Raw genomic sequence first — 22,515 nt, 5'->3', positions numbered from 1 at the left:
AATAAAACTTGGAATCTCCCTCAGAAAAAGCCCTGCAGCTGACTGCTGAGGAGACAAATAAAACTACAGGGTAGAGGCAGCAGGTTTGTATAACCCCCATCTGTCTGATATGGAGGAGGTCCACTGAAGGCAAATTAACAATGCAGTCTTTTAAGCTCCTTAGTATTCCTGTTTGATAAGAGGGTTTCAAATAAGAGCTTTAACACTGGTCATTAATATTTGAATGCAATATTACTATGATTTGTTTACAGAATGGTTTTAAATTACATAAACCTTCCCTTTAAGCACAGTGAAAACTGTTTTAATTTCAACTTCAGTGCTGGTATAACTTCACTTCACTAAAGGCTCTTGTTCTTGAGAGAATTTTCACCTCGCTGCAGAGCCATACTGTCTTTTTACTTACACTGTATGTACAAAAATAAGCCTTTAACGCCCAAGAGAACAGATGCCTCTGAGACACTAGATGTGATATTCTGAACCTCTTTTTAGCACCAGCAGACAAATATTGTGAAAGGCGCCTTTGGTAATGAAATCAACTCACTGAACATCCAGTTAAAATCCGGGGACTTAGAGTAAACGTTGCTTGCAACCAAAAAGCTAAATCATTAAGAAAAAACAAGATACAGTCTTCCAACAAAAACGCTGCACATAGTAAGTACAGTTCAGGGGTGTTTTCAGAAGGAGAAATGCAAGAAGTTCAATTCCTTATAGAAACATTTTTCAAAATAAATGGGATTTGACTTTAGCACATGCTAAAGATTATGCAAGTAAACTAAACTGAGATTAGACACTTACTAAACAGACAGATTTTCACAAGTGCCAAGTGTGATGGATGTGGAATTGCTATGTAATCTAATACAGAGATTAAGATTTTATGTACGATATACGTGACCTGGTCAGTGAGGAGAAATTATAACCCAATATACAACAATACTTTCTGGACGAACGTATTATCAAGCTTATTAGGGAGCTGTGAGAAAAACAGGGAAGCAACACAATGGATCCAGATAAGCAACCTCTAAGCAGAAACTTGAGGGCAATTACAAGACAACATGGGAAATTATTAGCTCTGAAGATTCTACATCATGTCTCCCATGAAGATGCAAGCCTTCTTAGAAACCCAATGATCACAAACACTTAACAGTTAAAAAGTCCTTCTCGGAAGAGGAGAGGTCAACTGTCATGGGGACAGGTTGATAGAGAAGCTGTGGAGGAGTCTGAAAGAGCGGTCTCTTCCCCCGCATCCAGAGAATGGGAAGCCTTAGGAAAAGGCAGGCATGCAGAGGGACTGGTTTATTTATTTTTTTCAGCCTGTCAAATGTTTTTGTTCAAAATAAATGCTGCAAGACAACTGTTGGGTCACTGGATGCCATTGTCATTGCTCCTGGAGGGAACAAATCTTCAGTGCCTGCAGTGAAGTCCGGCCTGCTGCAGTAATCATGGTTAATACCAGGGGACTGCAGTTCAAGGGTGATTTGAGAATGGGAGAATCATGATTCCACCCTGAGTCAGGTGATGTATATAGCAGTTCTCAACCAAAGATCTGGGGCTCCGGGGGGCGGGGGGGTCATGAGCAGGTTTTAGGGGGGCCGCCAAGTAGGGCCACAGGGCCACTGCAGCCAGGACAGAAAGCCAACTCCACCAAGCAGGGCTGGAGCCTGGGGTCCCATTACCCGAGGCTGAAGCCAAAGCCCGAGCAACTTAATTTTGTGGGGTCCTCTGTGGTATAGGGCCCCAGGCAATTGCCCTGCTTGCTACTCCCTAACACTGGCCCTGGCTTTTATATGCAGAAAAATAGTTGTGGCACAGGTGGACTAGCTGTGGTGTTTTTATAGCATGGCGGGGGGGGGGGGGGGCTCAAAGAAAAAGCTTAAGAACCCTTGGTCTAGAGGCCTGAAACCTATGTGGATGCACTCCAAGAGACCACCAGGTGCAATTAGTCTTGTAACCCGAACACCAAACACCCACCATTCCCAATGAAGTCAATGACAGCTACCGGTCCTCAGTGCTATGAAAAATCAGGGTATGTGGTTAGGCTCCCAAGTTTGGAAACTTTGGCCACAATATTTCACACCTGTTTAGCATTCTATATCTACACAATATATGACAGCTTAATAAAATGGCCATTTGCCTACTATTAATTCAAATTACCATCCTAAACATCAGTAAGAAAACAGCTAATTGGTCACATACAACCCTCTAAAAAATATGCAGGTGTTTGAGAAATTTTCTTCTTTGTTTTTTTCCCCCCAAGAGAGTGTCAGGATTTCAGCCCACTGGAATCTGAAACTATGTTAATAATGGAAAACTTTATTGTGCCATTTTAAATGTAATCTTATTAGACAGGAATGACAATTTCCAGGATAAGCTGCATGCATTGCAGAAGAAGCCCACCAGTATGCTTACAAGTTGCATTCGGATACTCTCAGAAACAAAGTTCTTATGTTGAGTTTAAAAATTAGAGCCATTGGCCTAACAACAACATATCTAAGTATTATCTTACTCAGCTGTGATTTTGGCTAAACAGTGACTAGACTTAATTTTTACTCACCTATACAGTTTTTACTGAAGGCAGGAAATATCTGAACTGAAAGGATTCAGTAGCTTGAAGAAAAAGGTAACAATTCTGGAACATGTCACTGCTTTACCTTCGGACAACTACTACTTTATCATGATGTAATTGCTTTTTATTTAATGCAGGAAGGCCCTATTGCTACAGTTTAGTTCATATTTAATTGTTTTGTTCACTCACATTCTGAGTATTTCTGTCATCTTTACCATGGATGAAAAATAAACCTCACCATAAGAGAGCTCCTGATAATATTTACTAATTAAAACCATTCCAATAAGGTTTGTGGAACTCCGTTTTTGGTTTTGGTTTTTTTTTCGGGTGGTCATCCTGAATAAATCCACCCAGAGGAATAGCAATCAAGAATTCTCACCTTGCCATGCTAAAATTCAGAGTGCCACAAAAGAATGAAGAAGTCTGGAGGTGACTAGCTGGGGAAAATATACTTATCCACAGTCTTCCTCTGAACTCACTGACAAAACTCCCACTGACTATGGAAGCAAAGTTAGGCTCCTTAACGTTTTATTTGCCAGAAAATAGTAGGCCAAACCTCAAGTGCTCACAAGTCTTACCACATCCAATGGAGTTGAATGGCCTTGCACCTCAGAGGATCAAGCCACACAACAATTTTTAAGAAATAGTATAATCATTCAGAACAGTCCAGAAGTCTGCTAGCACATTGTAAGTTACTGTTAGTGAGAGCATGTGAAACCACTCCCATCCACAATGGAAACTTCTGTTAAACAGGCTATTCAAGGGTTATTCTCTCTCTTTCTGTTTGTATATCAGGAACAGACAGATTATATTGACAAAATAGTTCTTAAAACTCTCAGACTAGCAGCAATAAAAGCCAATACCAGGAGAGTATAAAAAGTTGAAACAATATTTCCCAGAGCACTTGAGAGTATTATGCTGCGCTGGCAAATTCACAGTCAAGAAATAGAAGTAGAAAATAGAAATAAAATTCTACACTTTTTTGATTGAAAAGGATGATATAATACAACTCTAGGAAAAATCCATTCCGCATTAATGCAACAGTTCCCTAAACCCATTTCTTACAAAAATAGCAGAAATCTAGTGATTTGCTTATGAAGGGGAAAATATTTTAGAAAGACTAAGTCAGAATTTAGGTCACTTCTAAAGACCAGCACCTCTATATCGCAAAGCACAACCATGTACCTTCTAGCATAGTTCTGTTGGCAGAATCACCAGCAGATTTCACGATTGCTCTGCAGCTCAAAAATAGGATAGGGACAAAAGGTGAAATGACTGCATTTTCAAAGTGTGTACCAACAAAACAGATCTTTCCTTTGGTTTTAGAAGCAAGTATCACAAAAGGGTAGAGTTCTTAAGCAACAAGGCAGAAAAACTTTCACACCAGTAAAGTGTACAATTTAGAAAAAAATGTTACAATTGTTCAATGGTGTTAAGGTTATAATTACTAACATTATCTCTCAAGAAACTCGTATGATGCAGCTCACTGTATATAAAAGTTCAGGAAGTCTCCTTTGTACTGACAGGTTTCAGAGTAGCAGCCATGTTAGTCTGTATTCGCAAAAAGAAAAGGAGTACTTGTGGCACCTTAGAGACTAAAATTTATTTTTGAGCATAAGCTTTCGTGAGCTATAGCTCACTTCATCAGATGCATTCAGTGGAAAATACAGTGGAAAATACAGTATTGTGAAAGATGCCTTGCTTTTCCAGTCTGTGTGTGGGAAATCCCTCACCACCTCCAAACTATCTAGGAACCTAGCTCACTAATGAACTATGTATAGTTTAAAATTTTCAGTGTACATCAAACAGTTCTTAACTCTTCTCTCTTTTCTTCCTGGCCACAACTCAGTGTATTTTCCACTGAATGCATCCGATGAAGTGAGCTGTAGCTCACGAAAGCTTATGCTCAAATAAATTTGTTAGTCTCTAAGGTGCCACAAGTACTCCTTTTCTTTTTGTATTGCAAGTTAGTTTACAGAAATCTCAGTTCTGGCAAGCTTCCCATGAAGACATTCATACTCAAAACAACCTAGAAAATCTCTTTGATGCAACACCAGGTTTTCTGCAGAAATATTTTATTGGCACTATCAGCTCTTGTTAAATTAGGAAAGGAATGAAAAATATGGTAGAAGGAAACTGAATATTCCAAAATTCCCAACCCTGTTAAAAGGTGAATTGAGTTGCTATTTTTTCCTCCAAAATCAGTAATATCAGTTAACTATACAGTTAAACTTCATTAGAATATTTTAAAAGCCATTTCCCTGAGGCAGTTTGAGATCAGGCTTCTGTACTCCCTCGGAGAGAGAAGAGCTTTCCTGAACCACTTACTAGACGCTTGAGATGTGATCACCTCTCATGAGGGAAACAAACAAGTTGTGGCCAGGAAGAAGAGTTAAGAACTGTCTGAAGTACACTGAAAATTTTAAACTATACATAGTTCATTAGTGAGCTAGGTTCCTAGATAGTTTGGAGGTGGTGAGGGATTTCCCACACAGACGGGAAAAGCAAGGCATCTTTCACAATACTCTTCACCAAGTAACCTTTCCAAAATAAAAATTTTAGACTAATTATTCCTGCTGGTCTATTTTTAAAATCACATTACTTTCAGAAGACAAGCAAATCAGAACTCCTGGCCATTTGTGGACAATGGAAATTACATAGCATTTTTCACTAGGGGTATTAACTTATGGCTCTGGCCAGTTATACCCTGCTTAAAAATCCCTTTCCTCTTCAACTTGTTATTGTATTCTTCCCGAGTTCCTGTTCCAAACTTTTGTGTAGTGTTGTAATACATGGTTAAACAGCTGCCATGTTCCACTCCAGAGGGGACAGAAGTGTCTCCTGTATATAGTGCCATATAAATATAGTACTAAAAGTGCAACTACAGTTAATACAAATTACATGCATCTGCCGAAAGAAAAATAAGCCCTTTTTCTTCTATACCACATTTCCCCAAATCAAGAGCTACTGAGAGTTTTATGGCAAATTTCCTCATACAAACTTAACAAGAACAGTGACTGACCCAGTCAACCTTCCATACTTTCCCTATTGGCTTTTGTTTGAAATGCTTTGGCCAAAACTAATGAACTTTGACATTAGTTTAAAAAAAAAAAGTCACCACTGCTTCTCTCCATTTAAATAGTAAAGTAGTTCAAAGAAATCTTTTCCATGCTGACTTGTATCAAATACAGGCACTGCTTAATACTACAGACTGTTTATTCATACTCCCTGTTTATTTTGGCTTCAGTCTTTGTACTGTACAAAATCCTGGACTGTGAAAAGAAAGATGCTTTCCCATGTAGCAAAAAATTGTCCCATGGAAGTCTGTTTCTTCCACAACTTTACACCAATCCCTTTCTCACCCACTCCAAGAAAACGTGAGAGAATATATATAAATTAGTACAATAACCAAGTTATTTCATCATAAAACATCTTCAAAAAAATAAAGTACCCTTGCTGAGGAAGTTTTATCAAGTGGCCAGAGAACAGGATTTGGAGTCAGGACCATGGTTCCATTTCTTCTCCTGCCACAGGCTTGCATGACCTTGTGAAGCCACTTTACCACTGTGCTCCCATTTCTTTCTGTAGAAGATGGCTAACAACTTATGTGATACACAGGGGTGTTGTAAAGCTTAATTTATTAATATCTGCCAAGCACTCAAATCCTCAAAGGAAAGCTGGAAGTTAATCAGTACCTTTAGAGTAATACTGGAAATGGGAAAAATCTAAAATCCACTGTCATTCTGAAGCTCTTGACAGTTCTAAATGGTTATTTCTGGTTATCACTGTTATGTCAAAGAAGCTGATTATTTTTCCATAACTAAGCAGTTGTTGCTAGCCGCCCAATTACTGCCAAAATGGATGTGTGCATACGAGCATCATTGTCCTTTCCTTTTAACATGACTTAGTGGGTTTCACTGAGCCCTCAAGCACCTTTTCACCAACAGCATTTATTAAAAAAAAAAAAAAAAAAAAAAAAAAAAAAAAAAAAAAAAAAAAAAAGATTTTGAAGGGACCCCGTCAAGTTGAAGTCTAGTCATTTAAAAAAATAGTTTAAATAACCCCAAGTAATACATCTGCCCTTTTTGCTCCCTTTCCAATTTGAGTATTTACAGTTATTTTCCTAATTTTTAAACTATTTGTTTTTAAGTGAAAGGCTCACAAAGGGTTTACTATACAAGGGAAAGAATTGACGATCCACAAACTCCCATCAAATGTACAAAGGAAACAAAGCAAAAAATGGAGAAAAATCATTTCTTTCCATTAGTGTAACAATAGGTAGTCAACCTCACCTCTGAAAGTTTACAAAAAGAAAAGGAGTACTTGTGGCACCTTAGAGACTAACAAATTTATTTGAGCATAAGCTCAATTTAGTTACCAATGGCCCTTTAATCAACTAATTCTAAAAGACTGAACAGTTGTACTAGCCTACTAGTGCTCTGCATAGCAGGCAAAAACCAGGTAAGTTACAAAACATTTTCAGCTGTAAACTAATAAAGGGAAGACAACCAACTAAAGCTGGTAGATCCCTACAACAATGGAAAAATGTAAAAATTTGCGACTGCTCTGGTAAAAATCCACTTGTAATGGAGATCGGTCAGAGAACACCGAGCCCTTGGAAAGCTAGAAAGAAAAGCTGAAAAGTTGAAAAAACATTGGAGAAAACTGAGGGAGGGTTCACAGCACAGATACTCCAATATAGCCATTTCAGCCTGCCATTTTTGAGTCCAATATAGGCGATAAGGTAGCATGTCCTATACAAAAGTTACATAAACGCAACCCAACAATAGGCCGTTGCAAGTAAGTTTGCCACACAGAAACCAGCGAGAATGGACTTTCAGGCCCTATTCAATAGAAAACACTTAAAACATTCAAAATACAGAATAAATTCAATGGGAAATAAGGCATTTAAAGTGCAAGATCTCAAAATTGCAGTTCTGAGTTCTTCCTCACCCATTACACTACAGACATCAAGATTCCACCCGCGCTGCATTCCACTTGCACCCAAGACAAGTTAAGAAGTCAGTTCAGAGCCCTAACACCCATGATACCAATGACAGTTGTTCAGATACTGAGTGCAAGGTCATTTTCAGAAGACTTGACAAAATGTTTTTCTTATAAAAGTTTCATTCCTTTATTAAAATAATTGTATTCGCTTTATACTCAAATTCATATTATTACTGAAGTCTGTTATATGACAACTGCACCAGAATAAGTGTCAGCCGGTAATATTCCCCTTCAGTGTGTCTATTCTATAGAGCTTGAAGAAAACAGCATAATCCTAAACATTTGAAAAATGAGAAGCAAAATGTAACCAGAATCTATAAATTGAATGTGTAAGAGAGAAGTCACTACACTGACCTAACATTGTCACCCCCCATCGCAGCATGAATGTACCAACTGGGTTATTGTTAACCTAATATCAAATCATTCGTTTGAGGGGTTGCTTTTAAACAGGCAGAATTGGTTGAAATAAGTACACACTCATAATTTAGGACATCCATAGTTTTTAATCTTGTTAAAGGGACACAGACAGTTTAGGTATCAAATTTAAGTTCGTAGAAAATCAGTTTTACAAAAAATCAAAAATATCTGAAAGATGATCTAATGTTTTTTGGGAGTTGGTTTATATTGTTTTAAACCTTCCCAAAAAAAAAAAAAAAGGCATATATTGTTTGGATTGAAATAATCCCCTGAAAAGTGAGCAATCAAAAATTGCAGTATTGCGGTAGTATGTGAAAACCAGAACTCTTCATTATCTAAACTGAGTGAATTTCAAAAGTTAAAATAATCAAAGACAAAGTTAACTTTAAAATGTTCACTTTCATTACAAAGATATTTTCAGAAATACAAGTAAGGAATTCCTTTTTAAGATGAGACTCAGCATTAAGAACTACTATGAAAAGGATCTTTCCTACAGCTCACAAGGTCAAAAATGTGATAAAAAGCTTTTTAAATGGTTTTAGAAGTGGGTTAGTGACCATTGTGAACAACAGTTTTTACTGTCAAATACCCGTGCTTCATTTGTACACAAAGTCATGACAAACAGCCAAGTATTAACAAAGCCTTTATGCAAGTGAATTTTACGTATTTTTCCCACAAGCAGATTGACACATGCTGGTCACATGCATGCTGCTGACTTGCAACTCCTGCAAGTTTGTTAAAATGCAATTCTGAGGAAGTCGAAACCGCTTTTCCCATAGGAATCCATGGTATGAAGGGGGGGGTTGGTTCCTGAACCAAGGCTTGATAGTACAAAAATCTGGGTTATTGTGTAAATAAATAATAGATGACTCATGTTACAACATCCGTGTATTTACTGTGCACTGTATTTTGTAAGCAGCTTTAACGAACATATCGACTAACACGTGCTGCTCCGAATGCTGGCAACACAGGCTCAGAAAGCCAGGGAGAATGGCAAACATGCTGAGCTTCAGCCAATCACTGTTCAAGCTTTCTGATTGGCTCCCGGCCCCGGGCTCAGCCAATCAAAAACATGCAGCAACCCTACCTGGCAACAAACTACGCTGCTGCCTCGAAACCAATCAGAAGCAACCTCTTCCAGCTCCATACCAGTATAACCCAAGAAGTGATTGCAAACGAACTTTATGCAAATGGAGCATTATAAGGGCAAAATGGGCAGTCAATTGAAAAGCGTTGTTAGTGGTGTCCGACGTAAGCTGGGCGTTGTAAGTCCGAGGACTCCTTGTACTCTCACTCAGAAATGCAATCCATTACGGTCCCTCCAACTACAGGCAGTTAGTGGCCATTTGTAACCCCCATGAAGTTGTAGGTCACTGACCTGAAATTTGTCTGGCTTTAAAATGACCTTTGTACTAAAAACAAAGTTACCGAACTACTAGCAACAGAAACTTCTCTTCCAGGCTCTAGAAACTACTTCATTGAAGTTCTGGCAGTTAGTTTCTACAAAAGGAAGTTTAGCCAGTAAACCAAACTATATACACAAGTGATAATCTAACCAAAGGATAGCAATGACACCAGTTCTGTACACCATTCTCAACATCATACTTATTACACAAAATAAATATTAGTGATTGTAATTCAGTTAACTGTCAGTTAATTGATATTAAACTCCACACCAAGGCTGAATTTTAAAGAGGGTTTTTTCTCTGTATTCTTTTAATGAAAAATATGGTAATTCCAAGCCTCCAAGTAGGGTAAAGAAAACATCTCATTTGTTTTAGAATATGCTAACAAAAATACAAGGTTCTTTCAGATGACTGCTTGCCCACAGAATGATCTTAGCTGGCTGACAAAAGTGTCACTGTGATCCTTACCTGCTCATAATTTGTACTACTTTTGTTGCAGGACAGACTACAGCAATGGAATTAAGAGTTCAGATTGACTTAACATGCCCAACTGTCAAACCATGGCACATACCTCACCACATGCACTGCTGAACCTGGAACAAACAGCCAGAACTGGTTTTCTTGGTTTTACTGCTGTGGGCATCTAGATCTTATTGCTACATTTATCTTTCTTAAATAATTAGGCTGTACAGTTGAAGCAACATGGAGATGAAAGTAGGCTGCAACGCAAAGTACACAACCCTCAGTGGGGGAACAAGAATCAAGGGAATCCTGAAGAAATCCCACCACCTCCCTACAATCCATCCCAACCATAAAAAAAGTCAAGAGTCTAAACTTAGCTTCCACCATGCTTTCAAACAGCATCACCAGCTAGGTCAAGGTGCTTTGAGTCTTAGTAAACGTCAAACATAACATGAACTGAAGAGCACAGTTATACTCAACCAGGGCTCTTCTGAGTCACAGAAATTCAGGGAAGCCACTAGTTCTTCCTTGCAGATTAATGAGAAATAGAGTCATTGCAAACACTCAACACTTCCACTGGAATGATACCGGGTTGTTTCCATCAAAGTTGATGATGTTATGCAAAGCAAACAAGTTAATTTACAAGTTAATTTCACAATGATTTCATCTGCCTAACCATCTTTCCCTCCCCATTTCAATTACTGTGTGCTGCTGACAAGATGCAACCACCATCTCTCTGTGCTGCTGGACTCCCTCCTGCCTACTAACACTTAATTGGCTGGAGAGGCCTCTGTTGAGTAAAGTGAGGCTCTCCCTTCCCCTCAATAGACCTTCTGGATGAGAACACACAAAACTAGCACTGTTCTAACTATATTTTTATTTGCACTGCTGGGTTGATTGGTAACATAATCCATTCCAAAAATAAACTGACAAACAGTAGAAGAAACTTCTAAATTAAAGAAATCTGCCCTTAAAAATCAGATGTTTCTCTGCTCCGCACCCAGCAGTCTGTGGACGTTAATGGTTACAAGGGATTCCAAAAGTGAGCATCAAAAATCTAAGATAAGAACAGTAAAAATATACTACCTCTGCTGACTAAACAGAGAAAAACCACATCCCTGCATCAAACCTTGCAGTGGTACAAGCTTAAATGTCCTTGAGAGACTTTTACAGCCTAGCAGACAGAGAATCTCTTTCACTGAGCAGAGTTAGTCTAGTAACGCACATACGAAAAAGATAGTATGGCTATTGAACCTTCACTCAGTTATATGGTCAGAATTTTTATCCTCAAAATAAATGGTAATTGGAATGATAGTGGATTGTTTTAAGAAAACAAATGGCTGGCTATCTGAGCTCATTTGAGGTTAGATACAGTTTCTTTGCTGTCAGTTTATCCAAGCTTTATTTTAAAATTAAATTTAAAAAAAAAACTTCTCAATACTGGGTTGGATGCATTGGCTCCATAATTGCATATGTAAAAGATGCAGTTTAATCTCTAGACAGGTAGGTACTACCAAGTGGGTTTCTCTACATTGCAAAGGGTTGCAGAGCATCAATTAGAAGGTCGTACAAATAAACCCTAACCGCCAGCCTATACACCGCAAAATATCAGCAGTAACTCTTCCTGGTAAGTGGGAGTTAAGACTTTTTAGATTTAGGAATTACAAAATATACATTTCCGTTGATCTTGATGTAGAGATCAGTCCTGCACTATTTAAAAATGGCATCAGTAGTGTGTGCTCAGTTACAACAAAATTGTTTTATTTTTCTAGAACTTACGAATCATGCCCCTAGTAAAATAGTTGCAGCAAATTCCTAATCGCCACTGTTACACAAATTAAAATTCAGATTTCAAGCAGATTTAAAAGGATATCCCATTTACTTTCATAAATGTTATATAACTATCCTCACTACTAACCCTTTGTTGACAATAATCCTTTGGAAACTTAAAATCAAAAGCCAGCTTCCTTAGTAAACTTATTTTTGTTCCAGCACACCAGGTTTGTTATTGCAGACCTGCTTCAAAACTCTGAGCTGCACATACTGGTTTGTTATTGTAGGGTCACTTGCCTGCAGTGATTTCCCACCCACTCCCACTTTTCAATACAGTGAAAGTCAGGATTAGTAACTGTTTCTTATGGAGTCAAACTAAAACTTAAGGGTTTTGTTGTTTTCTGAGACAATAAGGGTCACACAGAAACTTTTAACCTCAAAACTAGAAACAAGCTCCAACTTCTGCTATGGCATCATAAAAGGCAGCCCACAGGACTCCATCACTGCAGCTGCAGGCAACTGCTGTGGCATTACAGGAAACACCCCCCACTCCTAAATCCTGAATGAGTGACAGAAAGCAGAACAGACACCACTTATACATACACTGGGGATCTAACAGAGAAAGCTCGCATTCCCATAGACAGGCAGCGATTCCCCTTCTTATTGAACGGCTGCCCATGGGATTGGGGACAGGATGCCAATAGTCCATCCCACATAATGTAACTCCCAGGGCAGGAGTAGAGTGGGGAAGGCAGAGGGCAAGGACTAGCTCACAAAAGTCTAGATGAGATTGAGAGTAACGTCCCTTTAAAATAAAGTACTGAAACACTTATCAGGGGCTTTTCGGCGTGGAGGAGGTGGGAGACTAGATTAATAAGATTTCTGTTTTAAAGGATAAAAAAAGTGTAAATCAAGATTTGGGATTTACCAAGATTGTAAGTACCCCATTAAAACCCCCTGAAAGTTCAACTGACAATTTGTTTTTTGGATCTCTTCTTAAAACATATTAGGAATATGGGAACAGTGATGTGAGATCAAATGAATGGTCCATTTGGTCCAGCATCCCTGGTTAACAGTGGCCAGTACCAGATGCTTATAAGGAAGGTTCAAGAAACCCCATAATGAAAAAGATTATGGAATAATCTGACTAAAGAGGAAGCTTCTTTCTTTCTTCCCCTCTCCCCCTTCACTTGTGTCTTTATTTGGGAAGTTTTAACAGCTTTATAAATCCTAGCCATGTACGTATCAGAAACAATACAATAAGCATTACAGCAGTGAGCTTTTGTTTAGATAAACATTACACAGTAATATAATTATTGGAGTTCTCTATTTAAAAGGATGTTGCTATCTTACAGAGTAAGCATCTTTATACTGCTTAGGACATGTCATTTCTAGTGATTTTATTAAATTGAGTAAATTCTCTGATTACACACTTAGTCCAGTTAGGTCTACCAAATTTTAATCCAAAAAAATTGGACAGGTGTGCTGGAGGAAGTTTCTTTCTACTCCCTGTCAATTTATGTCTATCTTATGTCTTGAATCACAAGTTTATATCCTTATATTCTTATCCTCTCTCATGTAATTGAACTTTCTTATTACCCAGACATACGCATAACCCTTTGTGAATCCCGATATAATTGTGAAACTCACTGCCATACAATGTGTTACGAACAATACTATTTCCTTTTACCATTTTAAATGTGCAACCTTTTAGTTTCTCCCTGTGGGTATCATGGGTTATTTTATTTTCAAAATCAAGTCCAACTAGTCTGTATTAGTTCCAGCAGTGAGATCTAATTTACATTCTATACAGAAAGTCCTAATTTAGTTATTTCATCAGACTGAGGATGTTTCTGAACTTTAACCATATTTGTGGATATTTTTCCAGGTTCATTCTTTCCCTGTAGATAGGTTCTTCAATGGATGCAGCTTTCATCAAGCCAGATGACCACAGCTTCACACATGGGATTATTTTTTTTTCAGTCCAAATCAAGACAGTGCTCCATTTGCCATTCAGAGTTAATGATAAAAAAAAGGATCTTATTTCTATCCTTTACATTCAGTAAGACTATTCACAGTAGTAAGTCAAGTATGATTTAGGTACAAATCGCTCAAGTTATAACAGCAGTCCATCTCTTTTAAAGACGAATTCACAGATTCAAGGGATCGTGCCAAATCTTGCACCCATTGAAGGCAATGGAAAGAAGACCAAGTCCACTGAGAATTTGTTTGCTGAAATATTAAAGACCTTACAAACCCACAAATGCAAGGAAGTTCCTGGTTGAAAATGGACTAGAGCAGTTCTGACTCAAATTAAAAAGCTGCTTTACACCATTCTCAAGTAGGACTTTTCTTGCTTTTGTGGGTTTAAGTCAGACTCAGTATTTTTAGTTTTAGAAAGACTACATTTGAGTCTCTAATTTCCCTTGGGTATTTTTTTTTAAACACTTACAATAAAATTCATATCCATCTCATTCACTGAAAGATATGTCCGACTGAACCAATCAAGAATTTGTGATCTTTCCTCACACCTGTCATCTCGTGACCAAGTGGTACGACTTCCAGACCATTGCAGATTTCAAAGTGCTTTCAGAGTAGGTTTACTTGACACAACTTGCCCAAGTGATGGTTTCCTCAGCAAAGCCAAAGTCAGTGGCTAACAGGTTACACAAATAAAGCTTTGTCAATTCCCTTGTTCCCCTGCTTTCTTTTTCTTTTTTTTTGGGGGGGGGGGGTGTATGTGGAAAAAAATCAGAGACTATTTGATTTTTTCCACAATGACTATGAGCCAACAACAATTTAAAACTGTGCCAAGGAGCTGGAAAGGTATAGCAACAAAAATCAGAGTCTAGACACTGAAATGTGGAATATGATTCTAATAACCACAACTGGCACATAAGCTCCTGAATGTAGCCCATCACATAATGGCAGGCCCTCCACTAGCAGGAATATAAAGATCAAGATTAAAGCTTCTTCCGCTTAGGGTATGGGGAGATGTTATGGCCAAAGGATCTACACCATGTAGATTAAGCCAGTATTTCTTCCATCCCTACTGGTATCCTTTGCTAGGGTTGTGTGCAACATTCTTATTCTCGCTACACACTATTAATTAGTCCATACTAAACTCTTCTTACTGTGCTGTAAGTATCAGAAAATGACTTCTCTCTAATCAAAGGAAGGGCATGTCATCCAAAAATTACTGAACTAGAATTTGGGGTTTGAAAGCTCTTAACCAGCGCTCCAAAGAATAACTTTTAAAAGGGATGTGGTAATAATCAGACTTCACCAGTAAACAGATATAGGAAATGACAAACGTTTTAGAGTGTTCTGTAGTACCCGCTAATCTCTGTCACAAGAAGCTGCATCGATCTAAAAAGGGGACATCAGTCTCTACCTTTAAATAAATAGCATAATCTGTAGTAAAGGTTCAAGGAGGAGTAGAACTCAGGAATCCTTGGTCCACAGTCCTATGCTCAGACCACATCTCTCAAGTCACATAGTCCACCCATTTTCTCTACTCCAGTTGGTCCAAGAGGCAAATGCATCAGAAACGGTTTATCTTTTCTCCGTATCAAAGGGCCCAGGGATGGTTGTAGGCTGGGCACATGAAAAGAGGCCACACATGGCTGCTGATGGGCTGGAACATCACCTTGTCAGACAAGGAGCTGCCCTTTAGCATCAAGTACTTGAAGTTTGCTGCTACAGTCCAAACTGCCTGAAATTCTCTCCTAGATAAAAAAGGCCAAGAAAGTGGTTTTGCTGCATAGATTGTGGAGGGGGAGGGAAGCGGCACGATTGAGGTTACAGAAGCCACCAGACTGTAGCTAGATCAGAGAAGCCTCAAAATGGGTGGAGGTGGGCTGCCAAATAAAAGTCATGTTGATATGCAGTGACCAATTTTCAAAGTTAAACAAATCTGGTTTCTTTAAATTAAAAAGGCATCCATCCAAAACAAAGAAAGTGTACACACAGCAGTGTTTTTTCTAAACCCTGACTATTCATTAGAGCAATGCAAAATGCATTGGATTTTTAATGTTTCCCTTTTCACTGCAGCACTGGAACTCAAAAAAACTATCAGGTTAGGACAAGAGCTGCAAAAAATGGTGTCATCTTGTTTATTATACCAAAATTCTTAAAGATCAGTCAACACACAACACTAAATTACTACAATGTGCAAAGACTGCCTTAATGCATGGGATACTCTAAGCAACATTAATGCTACCACAGAAAGTTATTTCTCCTACAAAGTCTAAGCTTCCTTCTCTGTATGATGGGTCCAGGTAAGGGTTTAGGCATGCTGGTTGGGGAAACCTGGCTTTACTGCTGTCTGTTCTGTGCCTGCTCTGTGTGTAATAAGAGGATGCAAGTCTGGGGGATGTCAATCTGGTTCCTTTTGTTAGGATGATGATGTTCATAAAAGTGTCATTATCCTTAACATTTCTAGGGTAACAGAAAGTTGTTAATGCTCCTGAAATTACTGATGATGCTAGACTAAGGAGAACCCCTCTTCCCTCACACCAAAAAAACAATCCCTGACATCCTTACAACTGCACATACTACTCTGACTATTCTATATAGAGCCTTAAAATAGCTGGTGTAGCTCCAAACTTTACCTACTCTTGCAAAGCAACTCCATGCATCCCAGTGTCTCCTTTTATGCATTATTAGCAAACCGCTAAATCAGCCAAAATGTATTCCGCTTGCAGGGATTATTTGGCAGAAGTTGGTATTAAAGTGATGCATGTACTGTCTCTCCCTTCTCACTTTATAACATGCACAAACAGATTAGAGATACTTTGCAAACTCATCCTGCCACAGTGAGGTCTCTGCAAATTATTGAGGAAACAAACACATAACTAACCAGCTTCATCTATCTACACTGAGCTCTCAAATTTTAGGTTTTGTTTTTTGGGGGCTTTAAGACTCTCTCCTCCCCCTTAGTAACAAAAAGAAAAGGAGTACTTGTGGCACCTTAGAGACTAACAAATTTATTTGAGCATAAACTTTTGTGAGCTACAGCTCACTTCATCGGATACATTAGTAACAAAGAATTGCTCTGCTAGAAGGACAAAAGCCTTTACTATATGAGTGAGTGACTGCGACACAACAGCTGTAGTCTCTCTGCCAGGGAACATTACAATAAACTAAAAAAAAATAAGAAAACACATTTCAAAGTGATTGAGACACATGTGTTTGACGGTCACCTATTAATAGACCATGCTCTAAGGTTAGCTGTTAGTTTATACTGTAAGCATACAAGCCACTTAGAGATATATACTTTGTAATAGTGCACAGTGCTCATCTTAAAAGGATGTTATCAAACACAGTTTTCTTGAGTCTAATTTTGAACGACCAGAGTTTGATAACATATACTTCAAATAGTCTGAAGTTTAAAAGTATTTTGTAAGGAATTTAAAATGTTTTCTCTGTTCCCCTGCTGATGTTTATAAGAGATTTTCAGTACAGAAGCTAGTTGATCATGCAATGGAAATGGTGGAAATAAGCATGAGTTTCTTCTCGCAAGATGCTGAACACAGTGGCCTTAATCCAGCTGCTGGATTTGTGCCACAACGCTCAGCACCTTGCAGGATTTAAGACCTATCTGCAGATGAAGAACTGGGCACTAATCTTTCAGTGTTACCTACTCTAGGAGTTACTTGTTACAATATATAGATAAAATATTTCAAGACAATTGTGATTTTCAAGCTAATGGTGTGCCTTCTTTAAGGCATAAACTTGCTGTAGCTCAAATACCATTTCCTCTTGCTACCACTTTCAGTGATAGCCTAACAAAATATCGCTCTCTTTACTTTTCACTGGCATATCACCAAGTAGTCCTAATTTTCAGTCAGCTACCAGCAGTACAAAAAAGCACATAATAGGTTTATAATCTGCCACTGAGTCCCATAGCAACTGTACGTCACTTTAGATGTAAATTATAGACAATTCCTTCCCATGCAATTTGAAGAGTAGAGAAATAAATCTATAATTTGAGCAGATCTAAATGATATATGGTTGGAGAAAAGCTACCCTAAATAACTGAAAGGAAACGGCCAAAACATACCTCAAACCACTGTCTGTCCGCTTTCTTGAAATGAAAGACAGCACATTCAGGTCAAGATTAAAAAGTTTTAACAAACTAGTAATGTTTGGTATATCCTGCCCCATCACTGCTGATCATCAAGGGGGTGTATGTGCAAACAGACAAGTTTCCTTTTCTAACCAACCTACTCCTGACTGATTCACTTAGCAACATCATAATCCCATGTTAGTGATGTCATAAATGCTTCAATTTTGATGGACTGAAGGCATCAAGAAAAGGAGTACTTGTGGCACCTTAGAGACTAACAAATTTATTAGAGCATAAGCTTTCGTGAGCTACAGCCGAATGAGGCAGGAGAAGAGACAGGTTACAGAGAAGGAATTATGCAAAAAGCTTTAAGATAATTTAATGGGTTTTGATTAAAAAGCTACATGCTCTCAACAAGCATTGAGACATGTGCATCCCTTTGAACAGTCCGTGCTGAAGATTAAAGGCTTCATTTTTGACTTCCCACAAGACAAGAAAAAGAAAACTCTGTGTGACCATGCATGCTGTGCAAATGAACCAGATCTCTTACACTCAGCATCTGCTTTGGTAGCCTTCACTTTACTACTGAGAAATTAATGGGCATTTGACTGAAAATACAAACAAGAGTGCAACTGGCACAGGAGCAGTATCTCACTCCCAAACTGGAAGATTCATATGTCATCAACAGACCAAGGTTCCAGGATTAAAGCCAAAGGACTAGAGCGTGCTGTGGAGGGGCAATACCCTTTGGTAGTCCACATCCCAAAATTCATTAGTCTGGCTCAACTGGTGGCCTCAATTCAAGAGAGGTGCTATGGAAAAGTAGGGGTGGAGAAGTGCCTGCAGGCTAGGACTGAGGAGAGGTGACAGAAGCTTGCATCGTCTCCACTTGCCATACTCACAGCAACACCACTGGCTCCTGAATTTCATAATCACTACAATCTTCACAAATAAAGGAGAAAGGCTGATAGCAGATGTAATACAGAAAGTACATGCATTAATTCTAAACATTCACAGCATATTGCCCGTTAAACCATGAAGCTGCAGTTTTAAAGAACTACAGGCTAGAGCCATAGGAGATTCACAATTAAAGGTTCCATCATCAGCCTTAATGCTACCCACATACCCTCACCCACCCCACCACCGGATGTAGAACCTTGCTAGTGGCTACATGACATTTAAGCCTGACATGTCATGTATAGGCATTTTAGTCCAGTATATGCCCATTTAGCCAAAACTCTATTATCTGTACCACCGCATTATCTCAATCTCTTCCTTGTCTCCCATGTATCGCACATTGCAGGAAAACGAAGGGACTGAATAATGCAGAGGTTCAGGTAATAAAGCAGAGACCGCCCAGTTAGAACTGCATGGAGGATGACCAAGCCCCCTGCCGGGCAGGCTCCTGCAGCAGTCCAGGGAGCACTCTGTGGCCCACTGACATGGGGCTGTGACAGCCAAGTTGCAAAGAGCTCCCTGCACTGCAGCAGGGCCAGTGACACCTGATCCCTGTAAGCACAAGGTGCAGGGAAGGCTGTAGTCCTGATGGGGCAGAGCAAAGTCCTGGCTGGAGGTCTTTGCTCAGTCCTACACCTTGCACCTCCAGGAATGGGGTGTTACCAGTCCTGTGGCAACACAGGGAGCCCTCTGCAGCCTGCTGTGACAGGAGTGAGTGAGTGGGGCACAGCAGAGACCCTGGGCTAGAATTCAGAGGAGGAGAGATTGTTCCAGGCCACTCCAATGCTGAATGGCTCCTGCCCTCTCGATTTATCTGAATAAAATCCCAGTCCACCATGCTATTCAGTTAACTGGGAGTACCCTGTACTATGGTTTTCAGTTGTACAACATGCTTATGTCACGTACAAGGGGAAAGGGTGGCTCTGCCAGATTTGAAAAGGGTGGTGAATGGATTAAGAGCATATCTTTGGCCCTGAATTAGGAAATGGGTCAACACTAGTACTGTACAGTGTTCAGGACCCAGGCTAACCAAACAGAAAAATAGGAAGTGCATCAATGGTGTCTTGAACTGACCATCTCAGGAGAGTCATGGGAATTGTTGGCTGACCAGAAGGAACAGGAGGCAGGAGAAAGCTGGCAGCTGTGTCCTGCCTGATGTACAAGTTGACTGCCAAGCAGAACATATGCATATGCCAATAGTGGAGATGGAGTAAAGCAAAGCTGACGCACAGCCATCTTCGTTGGATTGCAGACAGAGCCGTTTCCAGCAAAGATGTGAAATATTGCCTCATTTTATCTCCGTGGTTATTAGCTCTTAAACAGAATGACAACACAGACTCAGATAGACTTAAGCTGTGCAACTGTGCATCTAGTTTTCAAAAGTCTACAATCATGAGGGTAATTACTTGGGCAAAGGGTCAGACAAACGGCAGAAAAAATAGTGGTCCTAGAAGTGCATTCTCCTCTTCTCCCCAATGATGCTGAACATAGCATTGCTACAAGTTTTCTTACTACACAAGAGTCACAACATATCCTTTATCTTCATGCCCACCTCAGTGGGAAATCCACTGTGGATCAAGGTGAGTATATGACCCTAACTTAACACACTTGGGTCATGAACAATTTTAAAAATGGTTTCAGAGTAGTAGCCATGTTAGTCTGTATTCGCAAAAAGAAAACGAGTACTTGTGGCACCTTAGAGATTAACAAACAATGCATCCGATGAAGTGAGCTGTAGCTCACGAAAGCTTATGCTCAAATAAATTCGTTAGTCTCTAAGGTGCCCCAAGTACTCCTTTTAATTTTAAAAATGTAATTCGCCCTTCTCCAAAAGGAGTTTTATACACTATCTATAAGGAGTAATTGAACTATTATTAAGCCAACAAAAATGGTACAACAACACATGGAAGAGTGGCTTGGGTCAAAAATGACTTACCATATATCAAAGACCCAACTAGGAGGGAGAAGTCCAATAAGCTGCTCAGAGGCTTCTAACTAGAAGCCAAGTCAAGGAACAGAAGTTAGCTTTGCCTATGTTATCCGCCAGTGGTGCAAGCTATTATCAGGTTTCAGAGTAGCAGCCGTGTTAGTCTGTATTCGCAAAAAGAAAAGGAGTACTTGTGGCACCTTAGAGACTAACAAATTTATTTGAGCATAAGCTTTTGTGAGCTACGGCTCACTTTTTCTAAACGCATTCGATGAAGTGAGCTGTAGCTCACGAAAGCTTATGCTCAAATAAATTTGTTAGTCTCTAAGGTGCCACAAGCTATTATCAAGCATTCAAGGGGAAGGGAAAAATCAAAAGCTGATGGCAAATTCTCCTTTTGGGTGTTCACTTATGGACTATACACTCAACACATGCATTACAAAATCAAAGAGCAAACTAGAAAATAACTGGAGATAACTTTTTTTATCTTGACTGTTTTGGCAGAATTCCAGAGACTGGCCACAGGAATCACACTAACATACTATACAGGGATATGGACAGGTCAGACTCCAAACAGATTTGACTTCAAGTAATAAACAGAATTGGATTTTTACATTTTCTTGGATAAGGACTAGACCAATACTGCAGTCAGTTACACCAAATTTAAACTCAAAAAGACCAGGACAAACCCTTTGCAAGATCCTTCCATTTACCTTCTACAAACCAAATTAAATTAAAGACTAGCCTTCACATATACTGAAAGAGCAGCAAGACAGCTTCTTGGCACAGCACATTTCAGAGGAAGAAGACAAGTTCAACAAGCTAGAGAAACTGTTTATAGAACAAACACAGAAACACCACAAGTGTTTAATAGCCCACAAATTGTCATGTTATTTATTACACAAACTAGTGAACTCTTATAATTTCCTACCAATTTAACCATTAGTAGCAGACAAGCCCAACTGTTTCTCTCTTTCAGATGGGGAGCAGAAAGCAAAGTCCATTAGTAGCCCTTGGCTACCAAACAATGATAGAAACCACACATCATTTAGAAAATAAGCAACCCTATTCATGTGTGACAAGCACTCAAACTAGTTTCCCAAAATATTTAACAGCTGCCTAAAATCCTTCCTTCCCACTAAAAAACCCCTTTCCTTGACCAACTAATTTTGGAGAAAAGCTACTACACTATTAGAGGCCTAATGTTTCCTTCACTCATGACTGTTCACCTTTCACAAAGCTGATAAACACTCATTAAAATATAAATTGCTATTACCAATGTTAAGTTGATAAACCCTGGAACTGTAATTACCTTTAACCCTCGTGCAGAGATTGCCCAACTCGCTTCTGTGATGTAACCAACACCCTAAATTAAAAATAGTGTTGTGACAACATATAGTTTATTCTACAGACGCTGGCAAGCAGGATGTTTCTAACAACAAACAGGTTAGAGTCCCATCTTTTACCACCTACCTGCAAGGCGAAGACAGAAAAATGTGCACTGCACAAGAACAAAGAAAGAAGCTATATTTTAAATCAATTCTAGAGACAGCCTAGTAAATGATGTCCAGCGTTTCCATTTGTATTTATTTACGCAGTAGCTAATAAGCTAGCTGAGTGCAATTTGAGGAAACATCTTGACAACAGCCTTCCTGGAAATTTTAAAGATATCAAAATACAGCCTCAATGGTGAAGAGAAAGAGAAAAGCTAGCTCCCTTCTCACCTACCGCAATTAACAGTCTGCTCTAGAGCACAGGGAACCCTTGTCTATGCTCAGACCAAGGTATCTGCCTGCCTGGAAGGGGAAGCTGATAAATCTGAGCTTTTAGTGAGAACAGCAGCAACAATGACGGGGACAGGAGAAGGAAATTCCCCATGTTACCCAACAGTGTTAAATATTCAACAGTGAGCGAAAGCTGTAGCCTCTTCCTT

At 39.1% G+C, this 22,515-nt stretch overlaps 1 protein-coding gene across 2 annotated transcripts in view; it reads right to left on the bottom strand.

Moving 5' to 3' along the window:
- ELL (elongation factor for RNA polymerase II) overlaps nucleotides 1–22,515 on the bottom strand; it is a 90,324-nt gene that overhangs the window by 66,635 nt on the left and 1,174 nt on the right. The window lies entirely within an intron of this gene.

This window comes from Dermochelys coriacea, chromosome 25, assembly GCF_009764565.3.
Source record: "Dermochelys coriacea isolate rDerCor1 chromosome 25, rDerCor1.pri.v4, whole genome shotgun sequence".
NCBI classification, from domain to species: domain Eukaryota; kingdom Metazoa; phylum Chordata; order Testudines; family Dermochelyidae; genus Dermochelys; species Dermochelys coriacea.
The sequence above is the reverse complement of the archived record's forward strand: the minus strand, read 5'-3'. Positions and strand labels throughout refer to the sequence as shown.